Source organism: Cornus florida, unplaced genomic scaffold, assembly GCF_030987335.1.
Source record: "Cornus florida cultivar Cherokee Brave unplaced genomic scaffold, ASM3098733v1 CherokeeBrave_3.0.0_Hap2_Chr02, whole genome shotgun sequence".
Taxonomy (NCBI): Eukaryota; Viridiplantae; Streptophyta; class Magnoliopsida; order Cornales; family Cornaceae; genus Cornus; species Cornus florida.
This window is the reverse complement of record NW_026775572.1, coordinates 99,434,018-99,447,454: the sequence shown is the minus strand read 5'-3', so window position 1 is coordinate 99,447,454 and position 13,437 is coordinate 99,434,018.

Below are 13,437 nucleotides of genomic sequence, written 5' to 3'. Positions count from 1 at the left end.
CAACACAAAATGATAAACCCTTCAAAGGTTTTGAAGAGGAGGATGAGGGGAACAAAAAGTATTCCCAAGTTCAAGCTTGGAAATCAATGGAAGGCTCTCAAAAATCAAGGTCAAAACTTAAGGCTTTAGGCTCCATCTATGGAGGCTTGGGTTTCTTTACAAGAGAGAGAGGAAATAGAAAATAATGAAGATGAAATGTGAGTGGAGGGGATAGAGATCCTCCACTCACTATGTGCTCTTACACTTCCTCTCACACACACACTAATGCAAGATCAAATTGTGAGCCTATACTTGTCACTCATCCAAGCATCCATTGTAGGCTTAATCCTAAGCCTACACTTGTCAACCATCCAAGCTAACAAGTGCACCAATCCTAGGCCAACAAGTGGGTGAATCTCCACCCTCCATGTGTCATCATCCAAGGCCTCAAAGTGTCTCCACACAAATATCAACAAGTGGACCAATGAGAGCATGACACTTGTCATACTTTCTGAAAATTGCAAAGAGGTCCTTTTCAAAAATATCTTCCAAATTAAATTGCAAAATGGTCCCTAAGACGAAAAATAATTACTTTACAGTAATTACACAAAAACCCCAAAAGTTAAGAAAATTATAAAAAGGTTATGCGTCTATACCCTTTAAAAGAAAAGTAAGCACTTAGCATGCTTTTCTACAAAAGGGAAAATACACATAGCATGGAATTTAAACATCGTGGATGCATGCAAAACCGGAATTAAATCCGAACACGAAAAGTGAGGTTATGCTAATAAAGTGACAACCGAGAAAAAGACGAAAAGTGAATAGTGTCACAAAAGTGAAAATGTGAAAATGACTCGGTACTCAAAGGAAGTCGTCAATCCACAGAAAAGAGTCTCAGAAACCATTCCCGAGTACTCAAGATGACACTAAGTGACGAGAAACCGAACTCAGAAAGGAAAAGATCAACGGAAAAGAAAAATATCTGTGAAAATCTGAGAAAATGAAAGGAAAGAAAATGACCGGGTCATTACAGTCCTGTGCTGACCCATTGATGGGTCCGAATGTGGAAGCAAAGTATCAGAAATATGACAAAAATAGTCCCAAGGTTAAAATGGTCATTTCTAAAAATATATAGATTCGGGTATTACTGAGCACACCGCTAGAAAGAAAATGAAAAAATAATCAAGATGGACTCAAGAATCGCATGATTCGGAGTCCGGACGAAGGAGAAACGACAAAACAAAGAAAAACGAGCAATAAAGCTAAAAGGGTAAAATGGTAATTATTAAAAAATATCCAGTTGTAACCAAGCACACCTTTAGATAGAAAATGAAAAATTAATCAATTTTAAAAAAAAATTCACTTGATTTGGAGTCCGGATGAGGGAGAAAGGTCAAAAACAAAATCGACGTCGCGGCGGCCCGACGAAGGCCGTGACAGTTATACTGTCGTCAACCCACTACTGCTGTAACTGAGAGTAAAAACGGGTATCTAAACGGACTTTTTTGGAAAAACTCAAAGAAGAAACCCCCCCTAAAATCAAGTTTTCTACCTGACCAAGTGGACGGAAACCAAAAAAATGCACTGTAAAATGCCCAAAATACCCTCAAGAAAATCAGGTCTAGAAGTTGAAAATCTTTTCAAGCTACTGCCCAAAGAAAGGAAATGGGGCTTCGAAAGGTTTTTAAATTGCCTAAATTGAAAATTCAATCTTAAAATACACCCATAAGACCCTCAGAAGTTTTGGATCAGTCGTCACACTTTTCAAAAAAAAAGTCGATGAATAGTACCAAGTACATTTGTACTAAAATCAGCAAAAACCTGGCAGCAATGATTTTTTGGAAAAAAATAGATTTTTGAGGGCCAAGATGGCATTTTCTGGAAAAACACAAAGAAGAAACCCCCCTCAAAATTGAGTTTTCTATGTGACTTTGGAGGAAAAATGAAAAAAATACATTGTAAAATACCCAAAATGCCCCTAGAACAGAATAGGGTAAAACTCCCTAAAAATGCTGCTTAGAGTTTTTGTTTCATCAAGGATGGTGTTGTTTGCCAAAGTGAGCATGCAAGTATATGTAATGTGATAAAATAGATGTGCTTCAATGGCCTATGGCCTCGTGGCATGTCATATGCAAAATAGAACCCTTTCAATGCATTAATCCCATAATTTTCATAGACAAACAATGAAGTTAGGCTAGCATACTTGTCATATAATTGTTCTTGGCCCTTGGCCTCATTACAAACACATCCATAGAGTATCAAAAGGTGCACTTAAGTGCACATTACATGAATTGAACAATAAATACAAGTTTTTGACATAGTAAACAAATTGGAACAAGATATGCTAACATGTGCATATTCTAACATAGCAAAAAAATACTCCAAGTAGTCTAGCAAGTCTAAGATTGTTGTGTATCCCACATTATGGCTTCTTTACTTGAAAAACACCCAGTAACTTAGGGGTGAGTAAACAAGTTTACTCATAGGGAATGCATGGGTTTATCTTTGTACCAAGTTTGCAATTCAATACAATTTAATTCATACTATCAAAGTGACATTAGAACTTTCAACAAAGCACAATGAGATGTAAATTCACAAAGTTAACGACTTGGAATTTAAATGCGAAATCAAACCAAAGTGGATACTTGGATATTGTCCGGATTAAAACCGTACTCTTGAGATCACTTTAGGGCTATTAACCCATGGGTACATTCCCCTAGTGCACACTATAGTTGTAGAGGGACAATCCCCCGTACTAGAACCAAGTCCTAGCCTAGTCATATTCTTAATAATATCCCAAGTTTCCAAAATCAACAAGTAGAGCAACAAATCATGATATGTGATAAAACACAATGAGTTCCATGGATTACATGACTAAATCATTAGTTTAACATGGTAGAAATTAAGCAGACCAAGTAGTAAATTTCTCTAGATTTCAAGAATTGTCCAAATGATTCCAATTTAATATATGACATGGAGTAATTCATGGCCATAATTTATATCAAGTCACAAATGAATTGCAAGCATGGTATAATTAATTTGAATTTAAATCAACATAAATCAATTAATCCTCTAGATTTAAAAACTCATTTAAATCATGCCAAATTAATACATAACAAAGATTAAGTCATGGTCATGCCATTTATCAAGTCTAAAGTGAATTTTATACAAGTTACCATTAGTCATTTATTTCTTATTTCAATAAAAGACATGCATATAACTTGGATATCACTATAAGAACAATTAAATTACTTAGAAGATAAATGATAACACCCCCTACCTCACAAGAGGATTGTTCCTCTTGAATCCAAGGCAACCAAGCTTAAAAATGAAAAACCAAACAAGGGTTTTGTAGAGGAGAGTGAGAGGAATCTAAAGTGTTCCAAGCTTAAAGGTCTAGGGTGAGTGGAAGGTAGCCAAAAATGAAGGTCAAAGCTTAAGGCTTCAAGCTTCTTCCATGGAGGTTAAGGTTTTCTTTACATGAGAGGGAGATGATGAAGCCAAGTGTGAGAGAATGTGAGTGGGGGAAATAGAAATCCTCCACTTAGTATGTGGTCTTACACCATGGTCAACACACACTAGCTTGGTCAATTGCACAAAAACCCTTCTTTAAAACCATAATCCCAAAGTGGCCCAAAAGTAATTTGCAAGACTAAATGTGAGACTTACACTTGTCATCATCCTAAGGTTCCATTCTAGGTTTAATCCTAGGCCTACACTTGTCAACCATCCAAGCCAACAAGTGATCCAATCCTAGGCCAACAAGTGGATGAATCTCCACCCTCCATATGTCAATAGATTATGGTTCCACGTCTCTCCACCCAAATGCCTACAAGTGGCACCATTAAAAAGTGACACTTGTTACATTTTTGGAAAATTGCAAAAAGGTCTTTTTTGAAAATATCTTCCAAATAAAATTGCAAAATGGTCCCTAAGATGAAAAATATTTACTTTATTTAATTACACAAAACCCCCTCAAATAATTACCAAAAGTCATGCACCTATGCCCTTTACAAGAAAATTAAATAATTAATATGTTTTTCTACAAAAGTAAAAATGTAGATATCTTAGAAATTAAATACCATGGATGCATGCAAAGTTGGAATCAAATTCGAGCACAAAAAGTGAGGTTATGCAAGGAAAAATGGAAACCGAGAAAAAACAAAAGTGAATAGTGACGAAAAATGAAAAATGTGAAAATGACTCGGTCCTTAAAGGAAGTTGTCAATCCTAAGAAAAAAGTCTCAGAAACTATTTCTGAGCACTCGAGATGACACTAAGTGACAAGAAATTGAACCTAGAAAAGAAATTTTAACGAAAAAAATTCATCTATAAATTTTGAGGAAGAAGGAAAGGAATGAAAATGACCAGGTCATTACATCAACCATGTTCCTATAAGAATCAGAAAGATCATCATAGAAAATCTACACTAGGTGCCATTTAGCAATATCATGGTGTGGACATTTTCTCAGAAGATCATTATATCTTTCCCATGAATCACGGAACTGTTCTCTCGGGATTTGGGAGAATGCCATAATATCTCTTCTCATTTATGAGGTTTACCCACAGTATAGTACTTTTTCAAGAATTCATGTTGCATCATGTCCCAAGTAGATATGGAAATAGATGGAAGAGACTGCAACCAGGTTCTTACTTTGTCCTTGAGAAAGAATTGGAAAAGTCGCATCCTAAATGAATCATTGGAAATAGTGGTCAACGTTGAACACAATTCTAAAAATACATCCAAGTGCGTATAAGGATCCTTTATTGTAAACCCATGGAATGTAGGAAGCATTTGGATCATAGCAGGCTTGATCTCAAAGTGGGTTACATTAGCCTCTGGGAATACAAAGTACGAAGGGGATGTGTATGAAGTGGGAATGAAGTGATCCCTCAATTTTTGTGAAGGAACAGGTGCTACTGGCACTTATTCTCTATTTGGTGCATCAGTATTATTAGCCATGTTATCTATAGAGGAACTTTCTATCAAATTCAAATCATTTTAAAGTTTTCTAAGTTGACTAAGAGTTTTCTCTATTTCAGGGTCATACAATATTAATGGTTCTGATTGAGAACGACGAGTTAACATGCACTAATTCCACTAACACAAATCGTAACAAAAATAAAGATTCTAAGTTAAAGAAAACATTAAAAACTCACAAAAGGTCCAAAAACTGAAGCTTATATCCTTTAAGCGTCTTCGCCCTCACTGCTAATTTCCTGCACTTGAAAAAATAAAAATAAAATAAGGTGAGAAATCAGAAAGTCCGAGGACTTATAAACCAAAAATAAACTAATTAAAAACTAAACAAATAAACAAACCTCCCCGGCAATGGCGCCAAAAATTGATGTGTGTCAAATGTATACCACTCGCAATAGTACAAATCTTTATACGATAGGACTATATAGAAGGTGTCGATCCCACAAGGAGATGAATGTTCTTTGTTCTGTTTCCAATTAATCCATTTTTTTTGGTTTAAAGGTAACTGATTTGATTTGATTGATTTGTTGTTACGAACATAAAATAAAATTAAACTGAAATTAAAATTAAGAGATCAGAGAGAGAAAGAGTTTTAGGGCTTGACTTCACCACGAACCTTGTACTATGGCCAATTGTTCAACCTTAGGATTTTAACAATTTATAAATTCAATGAATTAAACTCAATAACATTCGTTTAATTTGATTTTAAAGAAAGATGTTTTATAAATTTCAATTAACTATAACCTATCTACGGTTAGCATAGACTACCCACCTACCTACTTCTAACTACTCTAACCAATTTTGTATTATAATCCATCTTTTCTAAGCATAGATTATTAAAATATTCTTTTATAAAAAACATTGGAACACTATTTAACATTAAAAACCAATTGATGTGACTCAATTGGTCAAAATCATGCAATCAAAATATATAATTCATAAAAATACCCAAAGTTAAAACAATCAAAATTACATCAATGCCATAAGAGAGGATTTAGCTAATCACGACGACACAATATATCATCTGTGTTATTGTGGTCTTCATCGTCACGGACGACACTTCTCTTCTCAGTATCTTCACCTTCTAAGGTTATGGAAACCCTAAAAGCCGCCACTACAATATGAGAGAATTCTAAATAATATAAGAGAAAAAGATAGATCATTCTTCTGTGGCCTTGTACCTTTTTTTATAGAAGAATTAGGGTTTTGACGGGTTTTTAAGCCTTCTGATGTCTTCTGGCCCATCTTGGATTCAATTTAGACTTAAAAAGGAAAAATTTCACAATTTATAATTTTAATCTATCATGGAGGGCTCGAGCTTTAGAAGCTTAAGCTCGAGCTATTTGGCACGGGCTCAAGCTTTGGAAGCAGATCTCGAGCTTTCTGGAACATGGCTCGCGCTTCATGGAATGGTGCTCAAGCATCATTTTTATACTTAGCCAAATTTCTTCAACTATTTTCCGAAGCGTCTTTTCCATTAACACTAAGAATATTTTTGGGTTTTTCCTTTTAACAATGCTCGATCTTCTCTTCATGGTGCTCGAGCTTTAGGTCTAAAGCCTGAGCTTTTGGCTCAAGGTTCGAGCTTTGTGGAATAGTGCTCGATCCCTTGAGGTCTGGCATGAGGCCATGGGAGTTTGGCTTTCTCTGAAATCAACTCTTCAAATTCTGACGCCTCAATCTTGAGGTTTTAGGCAAAGGCTCAAACACCCTTAGGTAAGGCTCGAGCACCCTTAAGTAGAGCTCGAGCTCTAAAGGTTTAAGCTCGAGCTTTCATGCCTTAGTTGAATTTTTAGCTTTTCTGCAGGGCTCGAGCCTCAATCCCAAGGCTCGAGCTTTGGCACTTGAATGACTCCAAACTTCACCATTTTGACTCTCGGCTTACTTTGAATGACCAGCAACGGCTATATGTAATTCCAAAGGTCTCATATTCAATGAGTGCATAACTCTTGACACATTTATCAGTCTTTTCATCATAAAGTCTCGGTTTTAACCGTTTCTTTGGAAAAGTACCTACAAACACAAAATAAACATAAGTTAGTGTAAAACTAGATAAAAGCATCACTTAAGGTCTTAACTTACGTATATTTAGGGACTTAAATATGTAATATTCGTCACTCATCACTAGTGTAGAGACATAACCCTTAATTAATCACACATGGACATGTAACCAATCTAGAAAATTAATGGGAAGAATTCAACTATAAAAATCATAGGCAAAACTAAGATTTATATATTCATAAGGCTATAACATTCATTACAACAAAGAAATCCCCAAAAAGTTAAAGAACTAGGGTTTAGATTACAAGCCTAGGGCTCATCTAAGCCCTAAGATGGTGTTTAGCCACTCATGAAGGAGATTGATGTGCTCATGGAACCCTCAAGGCCAATCTCCAAACATGGCTTCATCTTCTTCCTCTTGGTCTTCTTAGTAAAAACCCTAGAGATCTGGATGTTCTTGCCTATTTTCTTCACAAAACCCTAATTCCAGATAGAGAAAACTATGTAACTATCTATGAAATATGAGCTAAATTGACCATCTCTTTACAAAGTGGTTCATTTTTCCTTTTATACAAAAACCTTTGGAGGCCAAAATAGGTTAGAAATAAGCCCAAAAATAATGCAATCCCGCAGCCCCTTTGGTAGGTGAAGATCTGACAAACCACACACAAATGCCAGCATAAGTTGTAATCGATCGCAACTAGCTGGCATTATTACATCTTATCCAAGCTTTGGTTGATGTGGCTATGATCGATCACGGATTTCCTACAATTGATCGTAGGTTATGCTGAAACCTTGGGCCATTTTGCTGAAGTGGCACGAGATACTGACGTGGCGGTGTGATCGATCGCACCTGGCCTGCGATCGATCAGGCTCCTTTTTGGCATTTTTTTTTTACTTTTTCTGAATTTTCTCGATGTATTTACTTGATTCCAAAAAGGCTTTATAGACCATTTTAGGCCCGTTTAAACCTTATTGACCTAAAATTAACAAAAACACAAATTAAAACTAAAACGGGAAATTAAAGGTAGATGAGGGACTAAAATACCCTTGCTTAGGGCTAAAATGTGCAACATTTAAGCCTTTATCAGGACTCAAAAAGTTGCCCCTTTTATCTTATTGAAATGAATCAAAGGGATAATGTTTATCTGGAGCTAGAATATCTGAGAACATTTCTCAAGGGCTTGAAAAAGTATCATGACAAAAATATATATTTAATTACATAAATCAGAGACGTGGCATATGAAGCAGGAGACAACATTGATTTATCCTTAGTCCACCATATGAAGAAAAGCTCAGCTAAAAAAATTCTTCATAATATGTATCCTCATAGAGATTGTGAGATATAAATTTGTAATTGGTATATTTCGTTGTCAAAACGAGTCCAATTAAGTTGTAAATTTTCAGTTCAATTTGTCAAGAATCAAAATCAGAAGTGGAATTAAAGAAATGATTGTGTTCATACTTTGATACACTCTGGGATGACGAGAACAATATTTTAGGAAGGTAAGAGAGTGTGTGAGGACACTTTGGAGTTTCAAAATTGGTATTTTTCAAGGTCTTCAGATAGTTTTGGTAACATTAGTTTCCTGATCTGTTTTTGGTAACATACCTTCCTTGTCTATTTGATTCCTTTTGTAGGTAAGGCCTTTAGATCTGTTTTTGGTAACTTACCTTCTTGATATATTTTGATTCCTTTTGTGGGTAGACTTCTTTCCAAAACCAATCAATTTCCAAGTATATTTAGGCCTTCCAAACTTCAATATAATCTCTCTTTGATTCAACATTGAGGTACGACTTTTTGTATTAAAACTTCTGAGTTCTTCAAAAGCCTTTTTGAGAAAATTCATTCAGAAAATCAATTTGATTTTTTTGATTTTATTTCTTGAACACACACATAAACATAAGAGTGATTTTAGAGTGTTGTTCATTTCCTGATCAAGTTCAAAATTGATGAATCTTGTATCTATAACGATTAGAGAAATCAGATCTATTTCTTCTACATTAAATTCAAATCTTGAAGAAAAGGGGTGAAGCAATCACACTTTGGAAAGAGTGTGATATCTTTGAAGAAAAGGAGTCAAAGCATTCAAGAAGTGTTGTTTGATCTACCAGCAATCCTTTTATAAAGATCAAGAGTAAGCCTGGAGTCAAGAGCTGTTGGACAGGATGTCGCTAAGCCAAAGATTGTTAATAATTGGTTTTTTTGTAAAACGATAGGGTATGAGACTGAGTCAAAGTCTATTGTACTTTGTTTCAAACATAGTGGATTGTTTTGCTCTGGACTACACAGTCCACGAGGTTTTTCCCACAAAAATTAGTCTATTGTTTCCTTATTAAAAGTCCTAGTGTCATCTCTCAAACTCTATTTACTTTACTTGCTTTTATTTTGCATATGATTGTTTAATTATAAAGCTAATTGAATAGAAAGATAAGTGACTAAATATTTTCTATACAAAAACTTAAATTTTTCATAATTTATTCCGCTGCACAAACTCACATTAATTACATGTTCAGTGATATCCTGAATGAGATTACGGCTATTAAGAAGTAGGTGATCGAGTTTCATATTAAGAAACATGTGATAGAGTCGTTAAAGAACAAAAAGACAATGAAGTTCCATATTAAAAGAATATGCCACAAAAAATTACTAGCCACGAAAAAGGAATATTGCGAAAGTGCTCCAAATGTAGAGGAAAAAATTTTGGTGGGCTTTGATTATGAATTAAAGATGTTGAATGTATAGGATTACCATGTATAGAGTTACCATATATATATAGGGTTTACTTATTCATCACATATAACTCATTCTATATAAACCCTCATGTACTCTTATATGATATATCTCATAGATCAATATAATATACAACTTTTCTCTTTCTTTTCTATATAACATGGTATCAGAGCCACGTTCTCTGTCTTTTTATTTTATGATATATAATTTGTTGGTGGTTTTAATAAATCCATAAATAATGCATTCTGTTAGGTGTCCAAATTTGATCTTCAACAAGTCATTTTGCAATTCAGAGCATACCGGGCGAAAGTTCAAACTCAAACCGTCTCGACTCTACCAAAAATAACCAAAAAGAAGCCCGCACACATCCCTACATCCGCTGAAATCTTCTGCATTCTTTTTTGGCCAGCCACGCTCCACAACAAAGGACCCATGCGCCATGCGTGTTAGATCCACAACGTACCACACACACACATGCGTCAACTCACTCTCAATGCCACGCGCATCAACCCCAGCGTTAGCTGCCACGTCAGCAAAACACGTCATCATCTGACCCACTTTCAGCCACATCATGCAATGACCCGGTCATTTTCTTCTTTTTTGGTTATTTTCTTTTTCGTGAAATTTTATTATTTATTTATTTATTTGTCATTTTCCAAACATAACATGACTTTTTGTGCTCGAATTTGGTTCCGGCTTTGCATGCATCCATTATATTTAATTTTCATGATATATGTATTTTTACTTTTGTAGAAAAGCATGCTAGTTGCTTACTTTTTCGTAAAGGGCATGAATGCATAGATTCTTCGGAAACATTCTTGATTTTTGGGGTTTTAGTGTAATTAAATAAAGTAATTATTTTTCATCTTAGGGACCATTTTACAACTTAATTTAGAAGATATTTTGGAAAATGACCTTTTTGCAATTTTTGAAAAGTGTGACAAGTGTCACACTCTCATTGGTCCACTTGTAGGCATTTCATTGGTTCACATTTGGGAGCCTTCGATGGTGACATGTGTAAGGTGAGGATTCACCCACTTGTTGACTTAGGATAGGTGCACTTGTTGGCTTGGATGATTGACAAGTGTAGGCGTAAGATTAAACCTAGGATGAATGCTGGATTAGTGACAAGTGTAGGTACCAAACTTTGTCTTACAATTTGTGTGTGTGAGAGAGGTAGTGCATGTGTTTGTGTGTTTGACCAACCACCTTTAGTTAGTGGAGAAATACATTTTTCTCCGCTAACTTTGCTTCTTCCTCACAAAAACCCTTAGCCACAACTGAAGGAAAGCTTAACCTAGGCTTTAAACCTTGGTTTTGTTTCCCTTCCACTCACCTTTGACCTAAAAACTTGGAATACAAAAGCTTCCCCTCATCTTCCTCTACAAAACCTTTGAAGGAATTCTTGAAATTCCTTTACTTCCCTTGTGAGGTAGGGGATGATATATGTTTATAATCTTAGTGTTTTAAATGCTTTTGGAGCTTAATATAATTTGTATGCATGTCTTTAACTTAATTATAAAAATTATTGGTAGTAGTACCTTGTATGAAATTAAGCTCAAACATGACATTGTTAAAGGCCATGACTTGATCGATAACTTGTGTTAGTTTGAGGTCATTTAGAGTTGTTTTGAAATCTAGAGAAATTAATTAATTAGTTTAATTAATTTTTATCTATATGTTCCTTTGATTTAAATTAAGTTTTGACATGATATTAAATTAGGCCTTGACTTGTTCTTTAATATATATTAATTTGATAATATTTGGATGAGTTTTAAAATCTAGAGATTTTAATTAAATGAATTAACTAAAATCTATTTAATGGTTTCATTAATTTGATTATGTTTTTAACTTGATATATGTATCGACTTTGACTTGTTCTTTAGTATATATTAATTTGGAATCATTTGGAGTTGTTTTAAGATCTAGAGATTTAATTATTTTAATTTAATTAAATTCTATTTAATTGTTCCAATGATGTAATTAAGTTTTTGAGTTGATATATATAGAAATCATGATACAATCTTTGATATATAATTATTTGAAGTCATTTGAAGTTGATTTAAATTATATAGAAATTAATTAATTAGTTTAATTTGTTTTTATTTAAGTATTCCATTCATTTAAATAAATATTTGACTTGATATATGTAATGACCATGCTATGATCTTTGACATATATTAATTAGGGATTATTTGAATGAGATTTGAAATCTCGAGAAATTAATTATTTTATTTAAATAATTTCCATTTTATTGTATTAATGATTTAATCATGTATTTTGTAATGATGAGTTGAAACTTGCTTCATAATTATATTAATGTATTTCATAAGTTGACTAGTATTGTAACTTAGAGATTTGCATTATGACTTGCAGATATGTAGTGTTTATGTATAAATTGTGTTGTGTGTGTGCCACTCGGGCTTTAGGAGCATTGTGGTCACCATTCGGTTTAATAAACACGCATTTGATTTAAACCTATGTATGCATGGCATAAATAATGAATTCGAAGGATGGACGCCATCCGAATATTGAAAAAAGTGGATATCGCGTCCGGTGGGTTGGATGCACTACACTTGGCCAGTGGGGTGTGGAAGTGCACCAATTTGTTTTCATGTTCGGGATTCGATTTTGACATTTTTCTTTCGTCACATTGCATCATGGAGTACATTTGTGAGTTACATCATAATGGAGTCTATGTGCAAACTATTTGGTAACTCTTGATGTGTTATATACTTTACGATGATTTGCTTTCAATTACAAGTTTATGCTTTGTGTTTGATTCGTCTTTATTTAAAAGTTAATTATGCCTTGTTGTATATCTTATTTTTCTACTACCTATGGTAGTTATTTGTACAAGTACATACTTCGTATTGATTTCTTCCGTTTTTCTTACAATTTGGCATTGCCTTTTTAAGTTGTAATTTGTTGATTTCAATTTTGGTGAACGGTTTATATCATGTTCATTTGTAGCTTTAGGGTGTCCTTTAGCTTCCCTTTTGATCATAGACATTAGGTGGCATGAACCACTTTAGTTATTTTCGCATTTTAAGTTTCATGTTAATAATATTGAGAAATTATGTTTTATTGCGTTGTATTGGAAGTTCTAATGTTGGTTAATTTGCATTGATATGGTAATTTGTGTTGAATTGTTCTAATGTAGTTTAGGATGATCCCTTAGTCTCATTTTGGACATAGACGTTAGGAGGAATAAACCATATGGATTGATTTATATCAACATATGAAACTTGTAAAACTTAGGTTATACGCATGTTCATTTCTTACGAGTAATGTAAGTTACTCACCCCCGCTGAATGCGATTTGTTTCAGGCAAGAAAACATGATCTCGGGATGTACCACTACCCTAGGTTATCTTGTTAATTTGGAGTATTTTTAATGTATTTTTGCTCACATGCAAGTGTTAGCATATTTAAGTTTTACTTCTAAAGTTGTAATACTTAGTTAGGTTCAATATGCGTTTTTGCCTTGTGTTATGTAAAGTGTACTTAAGTACATCATAAGTGCTCAAATGTGATGCACTTTAACACCTAAGTTAGGGTATTTTAGTCCATTCATCTATTTTACTTTCATGTCTTAGGTCAATAAAGTTCAAACAGGCTAATAAGAGCCATTTAATTAGCTCAATTTTGGAGCTAAGGAGTAAAGTTGGAAAGAAGCCAAGAAAATGCACCAGAGGAACTTCGATCGATCGAAGGGAATCCCGATCCATCGAAGATGTCTA